The following is a 19,728-nucleotide window of genomic DNA, read 5'->3' on the forward strand; positions in this document are numbered from 1 at the left end:
CCCTTCTTGCCTGTAAGGTCTCTTTTGAGAAATCAGCTGACAGTCTGATGGGAACTCCTTTGTAGGTTACTGTCCCCTTATCTCTTGCTGCTTCTAGGATTCTCTCCTTCATTTTTACCTTGGCTAATGTAATTATGATGTGCCTTGGTGTGTTTCTTCTTGGATCCAACTTCTTTGGGGCTCTCTGAGCTTCTTGGATTTCTTGGAAGACTGTTCCCTTTGCCAGTTTGGGGAAGTTCTCCTTTATTATTTGTTCAAATATGTGTTCAATTTGTTGCTTTTCCCCTCCCCATTCTGGTACCCCTATAATTCGGATGTTGGAACGTTTAAAGGTGTCCTGGATGCTTTTAAGTTTTTCCTCGATTTTTTGAATTCTTATTTCATTATGCTTTCCTGCTTGGTTGATTCTATCTTCCTTCTGGTCCACTGTATTGGTTTGAGACTCAGATTCCTTCCTTTCACTATTGGCTCTCCTCCGAGTATCTTCCTGTATCTCTTTTATGGTAACCTGCATCCTTTCATTTAATTGCGCTCAAAGTCAACCAATTCTGTGAGCTTTCTGATCACCAGTGTTTTGAACTGTGCATCTGATAGATTGGCTATTTCTTGGTCGCTCAAAAGGATGAGTCCTGGGAGACTGATCTGTTCTGTTGGAAACATGTCTTATGTCTTTCCCCGTATCTCCTTTTATTTATTTATTTTTCCTGTCTGGTCACTCTTGTTACGGTGGGGGGCAGAGCCTTAGGTGTTCACCTGGGCTGGGCACCCCAGTCGCTAGATTGTGACTTTATATGTGGGGGCAGGGGCGGGTGCGGGAGTTGGGATGGGAGGGAACAATGGTGGTAGTTCCGTTCTCCTGGGCTCAGACCCTTCTTTGGGATCCTGGGTTGTGAGCTCTGCCCTGGTCCACAATCGCTGCCTCACTGGGTCCGCCAGCCGCAGCTTGCGTACTCAGGGATCACTGCTGTGTTCTTGTGCCCCGGATGGCTGTTGCGCCGATTTCGCGCCAAATTTTCCCCGACCTCTGCACGCTGCTGACCCACACCAGCCCCGCACCTGCCTGGCTTGTCTTCTCCTACCATTCTGGATATATGGGTCTACTTCAACTTCTTGGCTGTCCAACTTCCATTCAGATATATCCTCTGTCAGTTCTGGGTGTTATTCTGTCTGTAAATTATTGTTGTTCTAATCTTGGTTGTGCGAGGAGGTATGGTTCGTCCACCTATTCCTCAATCTTGCCGGAAGTAGAGGAGCTGCTTTTCAAAACTTGATATGTATCAATCCAATGCACATTTTTATATTTTTGTTGATATATATCCATAAATAATGTATACTGTTATTTATTGTGTTTAAATTTAAAAAATTTTCAGGATTATGCAGCTCATGGTATAATGAAAATTATTGCACCCACTCTCTCATCATGTCTTGTGCAGAGTTCCTGGGTTTAAGATGTCTTCGGGTGGGCATTCCTGGGCTTAGGTTGCTAGAAACTGAATGCTTTGTCCTTTCCATACTTCCTGTGTTCAAATCCTAACCCCCCAACCTAATGACATCAGGGAGTGGGGCCTTGGGAGGTAAGTTACAAGAACTGAGCCATCATGAATAGAGGTAGGGCTCTTATAAAAGAGACACCATAGAGTTCCCTTCATCATGTACCATGTTGGGAACAGCAAGAAGACTGCTGTTCATGAACCAGGAATCAACATCTCAGCAGACACTGAATCTACAGGTGCCTTGATCTCAGATTTCTCAGCCTCTAGAACCATGAGAAAGAAATGTTTACTGTTTAAGCCACCCAGTCTATGGCATTCTATAATAGCAGCCAAAATACACTAAAACATAGTATTTAGTTTTTCATGATCACTATTTAATTTTATACCTTAAGGGAGAAGAAAAACAGTCACCTTAGAAATATAAGATATATAACCTTATGGTTAAAAAAAAAAAGCAAAAACCTCACAGAAGTACAAAGCACCATTAACAAGAGTTAGCTGAATCTATAAGTGGCAGAACCAGGCTCATAAAGACTGGTATTAAAATATCAGATATATCAATTCCAACAAATATGTTTAATGTGTTTTCTTAATATTAGTGGTATAAAACAACAAAAATACAACTGAGTTGATTTTGAAAGTCTAATTGACCCTACTGAACAATTCATGGATCAGCATATCATATAGCAAATAGAAAAGAGCTCCATCTAGCTGCAGAAAATGAGAGTTTTTTTTTAAGATAGGAAAAGAAAAAAAAGAAATTATGAGCAAAAACTATGCATTATTTCTACTTCTTAATCCCTTTCATTTTTTTCAGCCTTGTCTCCAAACCTCCACAAATTGCCAATTACAAAAATAGTTACCAATATGTAAAATGCAGCATAGGAATAATATATAGTCGATAATATTGTATGAACTAGATACTGTGTTAGATGGGTTCTAGACTTATTGGAATGGTCACTTTTAAGGTATGTGCATGTCTAATCACTATTTCGTATACCTGAAACTAACATAACATTATATCTCAACTCATTGAAAAGTACATTAAAAAAGTGCATTGCTTTAGGCAAGATACCCTCCTACCTAAAATAGAATGGGGTCTCCCAGCATATTTCCTAGTGTTAACCAGCAAATTCCAGGATGGCTGTTAAAAGTCACATTACTAGGAAAGACTAAAACTGTAATTTGGGCCCTGTCTGGTGTAGCTCAGTTGCCTGGTCCTCGTTCTGCAAAGCAAAAGGTGGCTGGGTTGATTCCCCCTCAGGGCATGTACCTGGGCTGAAGGCCTGGTTCTGCTTGGCGAGGTGTGAGAAGCAACGGGCTGACGCTTCTCTCACACATCAGTATTTCTCTCTCCCTTCCCACCTCTCTAAAAATAAATGGATTTTTTAAAAAAGCCTGTAATTCAGTGTTAAGTCTTGGTTTTGCTAATGTGAGGCCTTAACACAAGACTCCATTTTGGGCTTATCATCTTTTTTATTTTTATTTTTTTAACAGTAGGAATCAAAGACATGAGTAAAGATCTAGAGACAATAAAAAACAGTCAAGTAGATTTGAAGGCTTAGATGAGTTTTATAGAAAAGCAATTAAGCAAATTAATGGTTGAATTAAATAAAAGGTTAATAGAGTTGAAGAGATTGGTGAATTTGAAGGCAAATAGAAAGGAAGAAATTACTCAGAATGGAGAGGCAAGGAAATGGAAAACAGGAAAACTATATAAAAGACATAAAGGCCAGCTAATAAATATTTTAGGTTTGGGGGCCTTCTATTTTCTGTTGCGGTAGCTCACCTCTGCTGTTGTAGCCTGGAAGCATCCATAGACAGTTCATAAAGTGCCGTGGCTATGTCCAGCAATTCTTTTTACAGAATCAGGTTCCTTGCAGTGGGCCCAGTGGTGTACTAACCCTTGAGCTAGAATGTTGTGACAACCATTTAATTGTAATGATAAACTGAATCAAGAGAATAAGGGCTCCCACTAAAATACATTTTAATTAAATATCTAAGTTTAGGATTTAAAAAGGATGAAGTTTTATGCATAACAATAAAACATGAGCCAGGAGAATTATGGTGGAGGTAAAGTGTTCTAAAGTCTTTGTATTGTTAAGGAGGGAAGAAATATTGGTTAATTTAGACATTTTAAATTGCACTTAAAAATTTCAGGGGTTCCCCACTGACAAAAATAGAAATCAAGTGTAACAACTTTCATATCAGTAAATGGGAAAAATGAAGAACAAAAAACCAAAGCAAAACAAAACCTTAACTCAACAAAGAAGGGAAAAGAAAAAGAAGCACTGAAACAGTAGGACAATGGAAAATGGAAGACAGAAGCAGAAATTGATTCAAATATGTCAACACTTTAAAGAAGTGTAAATGAATTAAATGTGTTAGTTAAGAAATATAGAACATCAAACTAGATTTTTAAAAAAGAAACATATGCCCTGACCAGTGTGGCTCAGTTGGTTGAGCATCATTCCATAAAGCAAAAAGTCACTGGTTCCCTCTCAGGGCACACACACCTGGGTGGTGGGTTTGGTCCCCAGTAGGGGTGCATTCAAGAGGTAACCAATCTGTTTCTCTCTTACATCAATGTTTCTCTCCTTCTCTTTCTCCCTTCCTTCCCCTCTCTCTAAAAATAAATAAAATTTTAAGAAAGAAACATACATACTACATGACATTTCCAGAAATACACCTAAAATATAAGGACAAAGAAAAGTCAAAGCAAAAGAACAAAAAGTGACATACCAGGCAAATATAAAACAAAAGAAAGCAGGCATAGCCCAATGAATATCAGCTGAAGTAAAATTTAACACAAATGTGTAATTTTAGGTAAAGTGTGACACTGTATAATAACATTTAATTCACCAGAAGATAGATTCAATAGGAATCTAAAGTTTTATGCACCAAATGAAATACTTCCAAATTATATAAATAAAACTAGAAGGAGTACAAAAAGACATTGATAAATTGATCATTATAACAAGAGATTTTAACACATCTCTCAATAACTTATAGATTAAGAAAAAAATAAGATTATAGAACACTGGAATAATACAACCACATGCCTGACTTAACAAACATGTATAAAATTCTCCACTGCCCCACATAGAGAGTATATATTCTTTTCAAACACTCAGAGTACATTTACAAAGAACATAAATCAAATCATTAAAAATATTTTAAAAATCAGGATCATACTTGATCACAACTTCTCAGACTACAATAAAATTAAATGGAAGGAAAAATTAAATGGAGAAGGAAATTTTTAATGATAAAACATAATTAAAAAATCCTCCTATACAGGAAAATTAAAGATCACACTTCTAATAAAAAGGTGAAAAAAATCATAATATATATGAGAAATTACTTGAAATTAAATCATATACATTAGTCAGATTAATATAGGCTAATACATGACTTTTGCTTCTCCACCAACATGCATTACCAGAAATCACTTGGTGTTTCTAGAGGTACATGAGTTCATAGGCAAAAACAAAAAAAGAAAAGTAAACTTTAACAATACCACATGCCAGCTGATACAGAATTAATGATTGAACAAGAATTTAAAATATGCAAAATATGAGTACTCAAAGGAAACCAAAAGGTGGTAGAAAAGTAAAAGAAAAAATAAAACAAATCACAAACAAAAACCAAATAGGAAATGTTAGTTTGTGAAACATAATATCAAAATAAATATAATAAATTAGTGAATGGGTGTAACTAAAGAACCATGAATGAGTTGGAAAATCATATTGAGAATTCTATAGAAGGCAATAAGATGGGATAACAACATATAACATATTAAAAGAAAGCTAAAAGATACAGAAGAGTTCCAATAAGAGAAGAAAAAATGCAGAGAGATTATATTTGAGGAAAAATGGAGACTTATTTCCCAGAATGAGAAAAAAAATGAACAATTTCTATGGGAGGGGCGCTAGCGTGCCAAACAGGAGAATGTGTTGAGATGGAACTCCTGTGCCACATCTCCTACAGAGGAGGACTTCCAGGTAAAGACCACAATGTGGAAAAAGTAAAATAAGCAAAACTGGGAGGCTAATAGAAAATTAAAATAGGGGAAGTTTTAATTAAAATTAAAACTTTGTAATCTGGGGAAGGCTGCTTTTGTTTTGATGTTAAACTAAAGTTAAAAGTAAGGCAAAAAATGATAAATTTATGCTGCTGTTGTGGGAGAAACTCAGTTCTTGATGATGCAGTAAAGATCACGAAGTCTATCAGTGTGCAAGCAAAGTTTTTTAGTGCTAAGTTCTCAGATGAGACAACAAGCCTAGCTAAGGTGGGTGTGAAAGGCAAGAGCTTGGGTAGCAAAAGCAAAGGTGGCAAGAGCAAGGGTGGCCAGTGGCTGGGTGGCCAGAGAGAGAGCAAGGGAGAGAGAGAGAGAGATCCTTTGTTCTGAGGACTGATACAGTTGAAGAAGTTATACACTGACTGACGGGTAAAGGAGGTGGCAACTTTCTGGTGGTTGGGGGAAGATGTGACTACCCAAATGAAGATACATGTGGGGGTCTGTTAGCCCAAATCCTTATCTTGCTCCAGACCCCATTTGTTCATTTTGTATATGTGACAGGAAATAGGCAATTAACCAAAATTGTTTTATGGGGTTTTTCTTTGTGCACTGTGGGCCCCCTCCCCTTCCATCTTTTGGGCCTTGGGATGAATATACAGTCTCATCTGTGTATTTCCAGCTAGAGGAAATGATACACTCAGACTTTCAAGAACTCACCTCCTCCAGCGCTATCATAGTTTTGCTTGTGATGTTGGAACACTTGGCAATAGTATCAGGCCAGGCTCAGGACTCTTGAATGAGTGGGTGGGACATGTCTTCCTTTTCTTCTAACCTCCTGTATTAAGTTCTTTGTTAGATTGTAATGGCGAGGGCCCTGCCTTTATGTTCCCTCTAGCTACTCATTCCTAGCTGCTACCTAACACAACTTAAAAAATGAAGGCTTTCTTGTCAACAATGCACACTGTGGACAAATTGAACTTACAAATGACAGATGGGGAGAAGATATTTGCAACATCTAAAAATCAACAAGAATTTAATAACAACCCCAACAGAAAAATGAGGTGAAAAATAAGAACACATACTTTACAGGAAAGTTAAAGAAGAATGTGCATATAAAGATATTGTCAACTTGATCAGTAATCAAGGAAATGGAAAGCAAAGTGAGAGTAGATAGGAAAATTGTTGTAAAGCAGATTGTAGATTATTAAACTACAGAAGAAATGGAGAATTAGACATACACATAAAGACTGCCTATATCCATGAAATATAATTCTCAGTAAAAACAGGAAGAGAAGTATAATATGGTATATGAAATAATGTAATTTATGTAAATTAAAAATATGGATCCTGTCAAAGTAAAAATGTGTGGAGTTAAACAGGCAAGGAAAACTTTACTCAAGGCTATTACAGTGGGGGTGAGAGGACAGAACCCAGTCTGGACTGAGCTCTGCCAAGAGAAATGGTGCGAGGGCTGTGAGCACTAGGGTGAGCTTGTGTGAAGAGACCAGGAGCTGTTGGAGGGCAGTTGATCAATGGCGTGTGTCAAGCATATGGAGTAATTTCTGAGTTTGCAAATGGTTTTTCCTGTGATGAGGCCATCTGTGTTTGGCAGTTGGCTCTCACTGAAGGTAGGCTTCTATTTTTTCCACGCAGAATAGGAGCTGGGGAAGCCATGTTCCTTGATAATTACATTTTGAAGGGATAGCTCCCAGGTCCTTGAGAAAGACCTTCCTAAGTTGGAAAACTGTCAAGAGGCTTTTATGAAGGTTTATGCCTTAAAAGGGATAGAGAAAAGTGTACAATTAATGTTTTCTTAAATAAATACTCTACGAAAAGAAGGCTGGAGTTAGAATGGGGTAGCCCCACCCCCATCTCTGCCTTTTTCCATTCCCTATAATTTAGTTAAGCTGAGGAGAACATAAAAGTTATTTTGGTCAACAACCAACAGTAACATGTATTATATAAGAAGTTGTACAATTAATTGGTGCTTGTGGGTAGAGGCAAGGAATGGTGGTGCAGAATAGGCATAAAAGACCAGAGAGCAGAGGGCCTTGCCTAGGCCAATGCAGATAGCATGTCTCACCTGAGGTATGTGGTCCTTGAACTCACTCCAACTGAGGACCAAACAATAGGGAGGGGAAGTATGGATCAAAAAGGGGCTCTACAGAAAGTGACCTCATAGGGTGATCTGGTTATTAGTCACTAACTGGGCAGGTCACAGTGGGTAGGCATGTCCCATGCATATAACATTTTTAGTAAGAGGTTTGCCTTTGTCTTACACAGACCCTGTCCATGGCTTTTTTGCATCTAGGTTCACACACCTTTGAAGTAAGCATAACCACTCTCAAGAAAACACATAATCTTTTAACTATTCTGTAATCAAATCTTCACTTTGCCTTCCTCCCACATTCATGTAATCTTACCTTTATTCCATAATCTCAAATGTATAAAAGAAAATGCAGAGAAGGAAGATGGCAGCAATATAGGTGGGAGCACGGTCCACTTCCCCCTGCACACAGGTGAAATACCTAGCTGATCTGAGGAACAAATCGAACAGCCAACAGCACCCCAGCATACATGAAGATTGGAGACCAAAAATTGTAGACATTGAAAAGTCAAATGGTAAGGAGAGTGCTTCAGGACAATAAAGTCCCTGGGTCCAGTGCAGGGACCAGGGTGGCTGTAACCCCAGGTCCAGTGCCTGCCAGGTGTGCCGCAGGGTTCTTAGGAGAGAGCTGGGTCAACAGCTCCCTCCCCTGCCAAACAAGGTTTGAGCAGCACCGGGAGAGAGCTGGTTGCATGAAATTGCAGGGAGGAGAATAAGGATGAAGTGGTAAACATATAGGGGCTGTGTGTACCCATGGAGACTGGGGATGCCAGCTGCAGCAGCTGCCTGGCTTCCTGCACCTCTACCCCTGTGCTCACATCCAAAACCTGGGGAGAGTGTGTACCTGAACCTGTGGGACTGGTGGCTGCCCATCCTGCCATACCCGCAGGCCTGGGATGGAGCATACCTGACCCTGCTGCTCAGAGGCACCGTGCACCCCCGGGGAAGCAGCGGAGGAGATGTGCACTTGCATCCTCCTCAGTGGCAGCCACAACACTCTAAGAGGAAGGCAGAGATGCCCTGAAGTCAGCAATCCCCAGGAAGACTTAACTCAGTGGGGGGTGCTGAACTAGCCTGAAGGGGCACTGAGAGTCCCTAGCATCTAGGACACCAAACAGCAAGAAGGTGGTGTGTGAGTTGCCCCTAACTGGTACACCTCAAGGACAGTGCAAGTGGTGGACTGAAGGCCTAGTCTGGGCACAGAACTGAGGAACTGGGCCAGAGGCTGGGCAAGTGCCACTCAGGAAGCAAGAAGAGCGAGACCAATTCCTCCTCAGCCTGCTGTGGCCAGGAAGACTAGCAGAACAGGCTTGGCTGGTTTGAAGCCAGCAGGAGGCTTTCTTTTTTTTTTTAAGGAAGTTTTTTTTCTTTTAACTCCTTCTTCTTTTCTTTCCTTCTTTCTTTTTTAATTCCTTCTTCCCTTCTTTATTTCCCTTTATATCTCTTTGCCCTTCTTCTTTCTTCTTCTTCTTCTTTTTAAAATCCCCACAAGTGAGACAATAAAACCTAGAACTGTGAAAAGACCAGAGTTGGACCCCAAGGGGGTCATCCCAACAGCTGAGACAGTAAGACAAATTGCACTTTGCTACTCCAAAGCACTTGCAAGTTATTGTATATTTGTATTATTATTTTTTCATTATTCTTACATCTTTCATTTTATTAATATTTTTGTATTTCCCTTATAACTATTTATTCTTCTTCGCTTGGCTGGTTAAATTGCATTGTTTGACTGGTTTTCCTTGTTCTCTCTTTCATAGTGTATTTTTAATTTACTGTCTTTCACTTCATTTGTGTTCCATTAGCATACTACTCTAGGTCCTATACTTCCTATTCTTGTGATCCAGATCACATAGATTCTGTCATATGATTGTTGCTCCATTATTATTGTAAAGAATTGCTGTTCCATACAATTGTAAATACTACACAGCACCTGTCCCAGATCTTAGCCCACTTCACTGTTTCCTGAACTTTGTTAATACTGTGGTTAACTCTATTCTCTCACACACTACACCTATTTTCTATCCTTTACTCTTACTTTACCTCATAATCTGACCTCCCACAAGCTCACTGCTTTCTAGATCCAAATCGCAATCCTTCCCCCACCCAACAAGAGTCTTACCTTTTTTCCACCCTTAGTAAAAAGTGGTAGTTGGGTGAAATATCACAGTTAACACTATACATATCCAAAGGATCTCCTATCTCTTCTCTACAGGTTGGTACTTTAAATATAGAATATACTCCTGCTGTCTTAAACCATTTCACCTTCCCCCTTCAAATGATCACAAAAAAGAGTAGGTGGAAGCTGTGAACACCAGGATACCCGCTGGAAGAGGGAACCCACCAACAAAGGAACAACCAACAGATAGCAGAAGAAGGTGAAGGAGGGAGTGGAAGCCATACTAACTCAACCCAGGACCTATATGGAAATACAACTAAATGGTGGAGAAATTACTCAGAACAATTGAACAAGAGCAAGAGAATCCTCAAAACCTAGTACACATGGAAGAACCAGTTTCAACACAACCTGCCCACACCTGCACAACAGAATACAAGAGGTGGAAGATGGAGTGACCCTCAATTAACCACCTGGAGGGAAGGACCCACCAAAGAAAGATCCAACAACAAAGTCCAAAGACATACAGAGAGCCAACATAAGTGACAGCCTAAGACCAGTGACCTCAGGAGATCAAGAAGACTGCACTACTGAATCTCGCAGGTATTCTACCATAGAAGTTCACACCAGAAACCCAGGGAACCAGAACAGATCAATTTAAGAAGCAGTGGCTGACAAGAAGAGTTTCACAAACAATGGGAAGACTAAGAAACAGTCCCTAAATGAAAGGAAAGGAGGAAGCCCCAGAAAGAATGCTAAATGAAATAGAGACAAGTCAACTATCAGATATTGAGTTCAAAGCAATGGTTATAAGGAAGCTCAATGAGTGCACAGAGAATTACCAAAAGCTACAGGGAAACTACAATGAACTCACTGCAAACTATATGAACATGAAAAAGGAAATAGAAACTATCAACAAGGACCAAGAGGAAATGAAGAATGCCATTTCTGAACTGAAGTACACAGTAGAATCAAAAGCAGAATCGATGAAGCAGAGGATTGGATCAATGAGCTGGAGAAAAAAGTAGAAAAAAAAAACCCACCCAGAATGAGCAAGAAAAGGAAAAGAGGCTAAGAAAGAATGAAGACAGATTAAGGGAAATGCAAGACAACATGAAATGTAATAATATTCATATAATAGGGATATCAGAAGGAAAAGAAGACTAAGGGATAGAAAAACTGTTTGAAAAAGTAATTAGAGAAAACTATCCTAATTTGATGAGAGAAAAAGTGACACAAATCCAGGAAACAGAGTCGCAATCAAGAGGAACCCAAAAAGGCCCACTTCAAGACACATCATAATTAAAATGGCAAAATTCCAAGACAAAAAGAGAATCTTAAAGGCAGCAAGGGAAAAACAGGAAGTATTATACAAGGGAGCCTGGATAAGACTAGTAGCTGACTTCTCACTGGAAACGCTGCAAGCCAGAAGGAAATGGCAAGAAATATTCCAAGTAATGAGAACCAGAGGCCTGCAACCAAGACTACTTTATCCAGCAAGGCTCTCAATTAAAATGGAAGGCCAAATAGGGAGCTTTCCAGACAAAAGAAGCCTCAAAGAATATACCTCCTCCAAAACAGCTCTGCAAGAGATGCTAAAGGGTTTGCTTTAAGAATAGGAAGAAAAACAGTGAAAGAGAGAACACAGGTATGAAAAAATAACAATGAATAAGTACCTGTCAATAATAACCTTAAATGTAAATGAATTAAATGTCCCAAACAAAAGACACAGAATACCAGGATGGATAAGAAAACAAGACCAACACATATGCTGCCTACAAGAGACCCACCTCAGAACAAAAGACCTACACAGACTGAAAGTGAAGGGCTGGAAAATAATATTCCAAGTAAATGGACAGGGAAAAAAAGCGAGGGTATCAATATTCATATTGGACAAAATAGACTTCAAAAAAAAAAAAGAGCCATAAAAAGAGATCCAGAAGGTCTCTTCATAATACTCAAGGGAAGAATCCACCAAGAAGACATAAACATTGTAAATATATATGCGCCCAACGTAGGAGCACACAAATACATAAAGAAAATCTTGGAGGACTTCACAAAAGATATTGACAGCAACACAATTATAGTAGGGGATTTTAACAACCCACTGTCAAAAATGGACAGCTCTTACAAACAAAATATCAACAAAGATATTGTGGCATTGAACAATGCTCTAGATGAAATGGACTTAACTGATATACATGAACCTTTCATCCCAAAGAAGCAAAATACGCATTCTTTTCAAATGCACATGGAACATTTTCAAAGATAGACCACATGATAGGACACAAAACAAGCCTCAACAAATTTAAGAAAATTGAAATCATGTCATGCATTTTCTCTAACCACAAGGGACTGAAACTAGAAACCAACCTCAAGGGAACCCCCCACCCCCACCCCCTGCCAAGCTCAAACTCATGGAGATTGAATAGCATGGTATTAAAAAATGAATGGATCAAGAATGAGATTAGGGAAGAAATCAAAAAGTTTCTGGAAACAAATGAAGGTGAACTGATTACAATCTAAAACTTATGGGACACAGCAAAGGCAGTCCTGAGAGGGAAGTTCATAGCGATACAGGCCTACCTACAAAAGATAGAAACATTTCAAATAAACACCCTAATCCTATGCCTATAAGAACTTGAGGAATGCCCTGGCTGGCGTAGCTCAGTGGATTGAGCGCGGGCTGTGAACCAAAGTGTCGCAGGTTCAATTCCCAGCCAGGGTACATGCCTGGGTTGCAGGCCATAGCCCCCAGCAACCACACATTGACCTCTCTCTCTCTCATTCTCTCTCTCTCCCCCTCTCTCTCCCTCCCTTCCCTCTCTCAAAATAAATGAATAAAATCTTTAAAAAAAAGAAAAGAACTTGAGGAACAACAACAAAGACAGCTCAGAGCAAGTAGAAGGAAGGACATAACCAAGGTCAGAACAGAACTAAATGACATAGAGACTAAAAGCACAATACTAAGGATCAATGAATCCATGAGCTGGTTGCTTGAAAAGATAAACAAAATTGACAAGCCTTTAAGCAGGCTCATCAAGAAAAAAAGAGAGAAGACCCAAATAAACAATCAGAAATGAAAGAGGACAGATTACAACTAATACCACAGAAATACAAGGGATTGTAAGAAATTACTATGAAGAACTATATGCAAGGAAATTTGAAAACCTAGGTGATATGGACAAATTTCTAGAAAAATATAATCTTCCAAAATTCAGTGAAAAAGCAGAAAGCCTAAACAGACCAATAACAGCTGATGAAATTGAAACAGTAATCAAAAAGCTTCTGACACACAAAAGCCCTGGACCAGATGGTTTCACAGGAGAATTCTACAAAGCATTTAAGGGAGAGCTAAGCCTGATCCTCCACAGATTACTCAAAAAAATTCAAGAAGATGGAAGACTCCCAAACGTTTTATGAAGCCAGCATCATCTTAATCCCATAACCAGATAAAGACATAACAAAGAAAACTTCAGGCCAGTATCGCTGATGAACATAGATGCTAAAATCTTCAATAAAATATTGGCAAACCACATCCAGCAATACATTAAAAAGATCATACACCATGATCAAGTGGGATTCATCCCAGTGATGCAAGGATGGTACAATATTTGCAAATCAATAAATGTCAAACCCCACATAAACAAAATGGAAGACAAAAGTTACATGATCATATCAATTGATTCAGTAAAGCATTTGATAAGGTACAACATCCATTTATGATAAAAACACTCAGCAAAGTGGGAATAGAGGGAGCATTCCTCAACATAATAAAGGCCATATATGAGAGACCTACAGTCAACATCATACTCAATGGACAAAAACTTAGAGCTTTCCCACTAAGAGCAGGAACAAGACCAGGATACCCACTTTCACCACTTGTATTCAACATAGTACTGGAAGTCCTAGCCATAGCAATCAGACAAGAAAAGGAAATAAACAGCATTCAAATTTGAACGGAAGAAGTAAAACTGTCATTGTTTGTAGATGACATTATAGTGTACATAGAAAATCCTATAAACTCCACCAAAAAACTACTCAACCTAAAAAATGAATTTGGTAAAACAGTGGGATACAAAGTCAATACTCAGAAATCAAAGGCATTTTTGTACACCAACGATGAAATATCAGAAACAGAAATCAGGAAAAAAATGTCATTTGATATAGCAACAAGAAAAATAAAGTACCTAGGAATAAACCTAACCAAGGAGGTAAAAGACCTGTAGTCAGAAGACTATACAACACTGAAGAAAATTAAGGAAAGCACAATCAAATGGAAGCATGTACCATGCTCATGGATCGGAAGAATTAACATCATCAAAATGACCATACTACCCAAAGTAATTTATAGATTCAATGCAATCCCTATTAAAGTACCAATGACATATTTCACAGATATAGAACAAACATTTCAAAAATTTATATGCAACCATAAACGACCCTGAATAGCAGCAGCAGTTTTGAGAAAGGAGAACAAAGGAGGGATCACAATACCTGGTATCAAACTGTATTACAAGGCCACTGTAATCAAAACAGCCTGGTACTAGTGTAAGAAGAGGAACATAGACCAATGGAACAGAACAGAGAGCCCAGAAATAAATCCAAGTCTCTATGGTCAATTAATATTTGACAAAGGGGGAAGAAGCATTAAATGGAGTAAAAATAGCCTCTTCAACAAGTGGTGTTGGGAGATCTGGGCAGCTACATGCAAAAAAAAAATGAAACTCGATCACCAACTTACACCATACACAAAAATAAATGCAAAGTGGATAAAAGACTTAAATATAAGTCACAACCTCATAGAAGTCCTAGAGGAAAATATTGGAAAGGAAAATCTCAGACATTCCACACAGCAACATCTTCACTGATATGTCCCCTAAAGCAAGGGACGTAAAGGAAAGAATAAACAAATGAGACTTCATCAAATTAAAAATCTTCTGCAAGGCTAAAGAAAATAGCATTAAAATGAAAATAGAATTAACTAAATGGGAAAACATATTTGCCAGTGATACCTCAGACAAGGGTTTGATCTCCAAAATACGTAAAGAACTCACATGACTCTATTCCAGGAAGACAAACAACGCAATTAAAAAATGGACAAAACCTGGCTGGCATAGCTCAGTGAATTGAGCAGGGGCTGCGAACCAAAGCATTGCAGGTTCAATTCCCAGTCAGGGCACATGCCTGGGTTGCAGGCCATGGCCCCCAACAACAGCACATTGATGTTTCTCTCTCTCTCTCTCTTTCTCCCTCCCTTTTCTCTCTAAAAATAAATAAATAAAATCTTTTAAAAAAATGAACAAAAGACTTGAACAAACACTTCTCCAAGGAGGGCATGCAGAGGGCCCAGAGACATATGAAAATATGCTCAGCATCACTAGCCATCAGAGAGATGCAAATTAAAACCACAATGAGATACCACCTCATACCAGTCAGAATGGCCATCATAAACAAAGCAACAAACAACAAGTACTGGAGAGGATGCAGAGAAAAGGGAACCCTAGTGCATTGTTGGTGGGATTGCAGACTGGTGCAGCCACTGTGGAAAACAGTATGGAATTTCCTCAGAAAACTAAAAATGGATCTGCCTTTTGACCCAGCAATTCTGTCAGGATGGGCAGGGTAGGGCAATTGGGAAACCTAGTTACAATTAGCATTTTGGACTACAAATATGGCCACCATTTGGACTACAAGTAATATGGCCACTGAACTCTGACCCAGAAGAGGTGACTGACGTCAGACCAAGAACCACCAATGATATGTTGCTTCTTTGTTCACCAAGAACCAATCCTTGGCTCCTGTGCAAAGTCAAGCCATATAAAACTCCTACCCTTTCCCTTCTCCTGCGAGGTCTTTTCTTAGCCCTTTGTCCAGGCAGGGAAAATGTTGTCCGGGAGCACAAACTTCCAAAGTAAAGCTCATCTGCCTGTTTCCATGGCTAATTGCCTGTTTATTTCCTTGGTGGGGTCTAAGAAAACCTTACAAATTCCACTGCTGGGATTATACCCTAAGAGCCCTGAAACTCCAATCCAAAAGAACTTATGCACCCCAATGTTCATAGCAGCACAATTTACAGTAGCCATGAGCTGGAATCAACCTAAGTGCCCATCAGTAAATGAATGGATCAAAAAACTATGGTACATTTACACTGGAATTCTATGCAGCAGAAAGAAGGAGCTCCTATCCTTTGTGATAGCTTGGATGCAAGTGGACAGCATTAAGTTAAGTGAAATAAGCCAGGCAGTGAGGGACAAATACCATATGATCACACCTTTAACTGGAACATAATCAAAAAAAGAAAAAAAGCCAGAAACACTGAAATTAGGAACAATCTAACAATAGCCAGATGGGAGTAGGGAGGAGACAGTGGGGAGAAGGATTTTCAGGAAGTACTCTAAAGAACAAACGGACAAAGCCAAGGGGGAGGGTGGAAGCAAGGGAGGGAGATGGGTTTGGGTGGGATGGGTAGGGGAGTGGTGGGGAGAAAATGGAGACAACTGTAATTGAACAACAATAAAGTAATTTAAAAAATAAAATGAAAAAAGGAAGTGCAAAACTTATTTTTTAGAGCATTTGATGTGTTGCTTTCTGGCAATTTTCAGTTTGGCTCAAATAAACTCATAAAAATTCTTTACAGGTTTGAACATTTTTCTATCAACAAAAGGTAGGAAGAGGCAATAAAAAGATAAAAGGACAACAAGAACAAAAACCCAAAACAACCTAGTGCATCCTGGTCAACTGGGAAAATTCCATGTTATCTTGTTATGCTTCAGACCATCATGATATATTAGTTTTCCTATTTCTTAATGGTTAGCTGCACAGTCCACTTTAAAAATGCAAATTCCCTAGGGTTGCTTCCTTTTTACTGACTTGAGTTCTTAGCAGTGCTCATACCTTTTGATATTTCACACAATGTGCATTGTGAACTCAGTTCTTCACAGTTTGCAGTTCTGCTTGGGACCTTGTCAAATTTCTTGGCATAATCTCTGCATTACTCACTTGTCTTCTTCATCTCATCATATAAAAGAGAAATCAGACATGCAGGTGTTTTCCATTTTGATTGATCCTGACTAAGAATAGTGAACCAGCAAACCTTATATGATCTCAACAATGGGCAATGGGGATGAGTGGGAGGGGCTGTAGGAGGAGGTTGCCCAAGGCAATGGTAAACAGCCTAGGATGGAATTGGCTGAGAAGTTGAATACCTCTAGAGCTCAGGGCATTATGGGCCAGACCCCTTAAAAGAAAAGGGCTCTGGGGCTTTCTTCCTTGAGGATGCCTGGGTGATCATTCTGCAGCTGCCTGTGTTTCCCAAAGGAGGTGTTTTGGATTGGAGAAGAAACTCCAGGTACAGCCTAGGATCAGGCTGGCCTGGCAGAGGGTGGCAGGGTTATTCCTCTTTGGGCGTTCCAGAGGGAACAGGCTGTGGGGCAGAAGCCTGCTATTCTTCCAAAATTGGGTAGATTTTGTATCTTACATTGTTTTAGTTTGTACAGTAATCCTATAGAAATAAAATAATTAAAAACTAACAGGGAGAATTGTAGGAGAACTCAGGCATTAAAGATTTTAGCCTTAATTGATAGACAAGTGATTAAAGCTGTAAGTGACTAATGTATGTGGAAAGCTGTTATTCCAAAATTGTGTAGCTTTTGAATAAAGACTCCATTATCACCAAACCTTTGTCTCTGGAATTTTGCCTAGAGGGTGGCAGCAGGTAGCTGGACGCCACTTGTTTGGTAATGATTACACAAAGTGTGATATGCAAATAAATAACATCAAATCTCATGGAAGCTAATTGGAAATGCAAAATATTGAGTCTCACTCAAGTCCTGGTGAATTAGAATGATCATTTTTGACAAATTCTTTAGAAGATTTCTGTGCATGTTTAAGTTTGAGAACCACTGTTATAGGTTTGGGTAAAGCCTTGGCATGGTAGAAAACACAACCACTTTATTTTATAATTGAGGCAACTGAGAAAAATAGAAATTTAGTGACTTATGTGAAGCTAGTGATTTAGTTTGTGGCTGGGCTATGATTTGAACCCAGGACACCTGGGTATGTTTCAAGACCTATTTCTAAACTACAATGTAGTCTTTCACTTCCAGGTTTCCTGGAGTTAATCTTTGGTTGGTTTTTACTTCTCTAATCTGTATCAGATTGTCATCAGCCTCAGCTGTTTCTATCAGTTGCTCTTATTTCTAGCAACCCCCGTTTTGGTCCACGTGTAGGAGACAGCTGTGTATTCCGCCTGCCAACGCCCTTCCTGGCACTATGTACTTGCAGCATGTTCTCATGCATCAAGAACAGAGAGCACAATTAGACTTTCTGTCAATACGCACTGTGGCCCAGGCCCAAGTCACACATTTATGTCACCTACATCTTAATGATATTTGTAGAAATGAGAATACTTTTATGAGTTTATAAAATTGGCTTCTGTGTGACTTCCTTGATACACCTGATATAGGAGACTTCTGTTTTTCAATTTCTTAAAAATTATTCTTTGTTATATTAATCAGGCTTTCATTCTGTGAACCTGATTCTGCTCTGAAACCAGCAGTTCTAGGTTAGCAGTTAAAATAAACTCCTATGTGAATTACTGATTTTTCAAATGCCAACTATTTTAAAAAATTATCTTTAAAGTATTCATTACTAAATTCCTGTTATCCAGTAGATAATTGCATGCAATAAAAACTTTAGTTGCTCATGTTTGCTCAATACACTTCTGTCAAAAATTTCAGGCTTGTGTCTCAGGTGAAATTTAGTAGGAAAAGAGGTGGCTGAGACACATACCAAATTTTCAGTTTTGTGACCAGTTGCCTACAACAGTTGCAGCCTCTCCCATTAGTCCCTGGAGGACAAGGCCAAGAGAAAAGAAAACCTCTTTGTTACTGGCATTGGAGCCCAAACTCAATGTTTCCTTGACGAGCTGGTTTGGATAATGTGAGGCATGCTAAGGCTCCTCTCACTCTTGCTTGTTAGAGAGGTGGATTCGTGACTAAAACCAGCTTCAATTCACATTTTAGGTTCACACTTTAATTTTTTTTTAACCTTACTACTCTGATGTCATAAAGAAGCATAGAATGAATCAACATGCAAAAATCAGTTGCATTTCTATTCATTAATAATAAACTGTCCAAAAATAAATTCAGTAAACTATCCATTTACAAAAGTATGAAAAAAATAGGATGCATAAACTTAGCCAAGGAGGTGAAAGAAGTGTGCACCAAAAACTATAAATCACAGATGCAAGAAATTAAAGAAGACGTAATAAATGGGAATACATCCATGTTTATGGATTGGAAGACTTAATGTGGCCAAAATGCTTATCCTACAGTTTCAGTTTAATTAATACAATCCCTATCAAAATTCTAATAGCATTACTTTACATAAAGAAAAAATTTCTAAAATTTATATGGAACCACATAAGACACCCACCAGCCAAAATAATCTTGAGAAAAAAGAACAAAGCTAGAGGCATCACATTTCTTGTTAAAATATTCCAAAGTCACAGTAATCAAAACAGCATGATATTGGTGTAAAAACATAGAGACATATAGACCAATGGAATAGAACAGGAAGTCCAGAAATAGACCCATACATGTACACTCATCTGATCTTTGGCAAGAGTTTAGAATACACAATCAGAAAAAATTCTTGAGCAAATGGTATTGGGAAAACTGAATATCCACATGCAAAATAATAAAGTTGGACTCATTTTATTTTGCACACAGAAATCAGCTCAAAATGGGATAAATGTTAAGATATAAGACCTGATAAACTGTAAAATTCCTAGAATAAGGCATAGGGAAAAGTTTCATGACATGGGCTTAGCAATAATTTTTTGAATATGACATCAATACTACAGTCAACAAAACCAAGAAAAACAAGTGGAACTACTTCAAACTAAAAACTCCCACACAGCAAAAGAAACAACAGAATGAAAAGACAATAAACAATGAGAAAATTGCAAACTATCTGATAAGAGTGTATC

At 38.7% G+C, this 19,728-nt stretch overlaps 1 long non-coding RNA gene across 1 annotated transcript; it reads left to right on the top strand.

The window, feature by feature from the left end:
• The first annotated feature begins 2,574 nt into the window (after positions 1 to 2,574).
• On the top strand, positions 2,575 to 19,161 carry LOC118497911. The gene is made up of 3 exons (XR_004900426.1): positions 2,575 to 2,591; positions 10,909 to 10,915; positions 18,955 to 19,161. It is a non-coding gene; the product is annotated as an uncharacterized LOC118497911 (long non-coding RNA).
• The last annotated feature ends 567 nt before the right edge of the window (positions 19,162 to 19,728 follow it).

The sequence above is a fragment of the Phyllostomus discolor genome, chromosome 13 (genome assembly GCF_004126475.2).
Source record: "Phyllostomus discolor isolate MPI-MPIP mPhyDis1 chromosome 13, mPhyDis1.pri.v3, whole genome shotgun sequence".
Taxonomy (NCBI): domain Eukaryota; kingdom Metazoa; phylum Chordata; class Mammalia; order Chiroptera; family Phyllostomidae; genus Phyllostomus; species Phyllostomus discolor.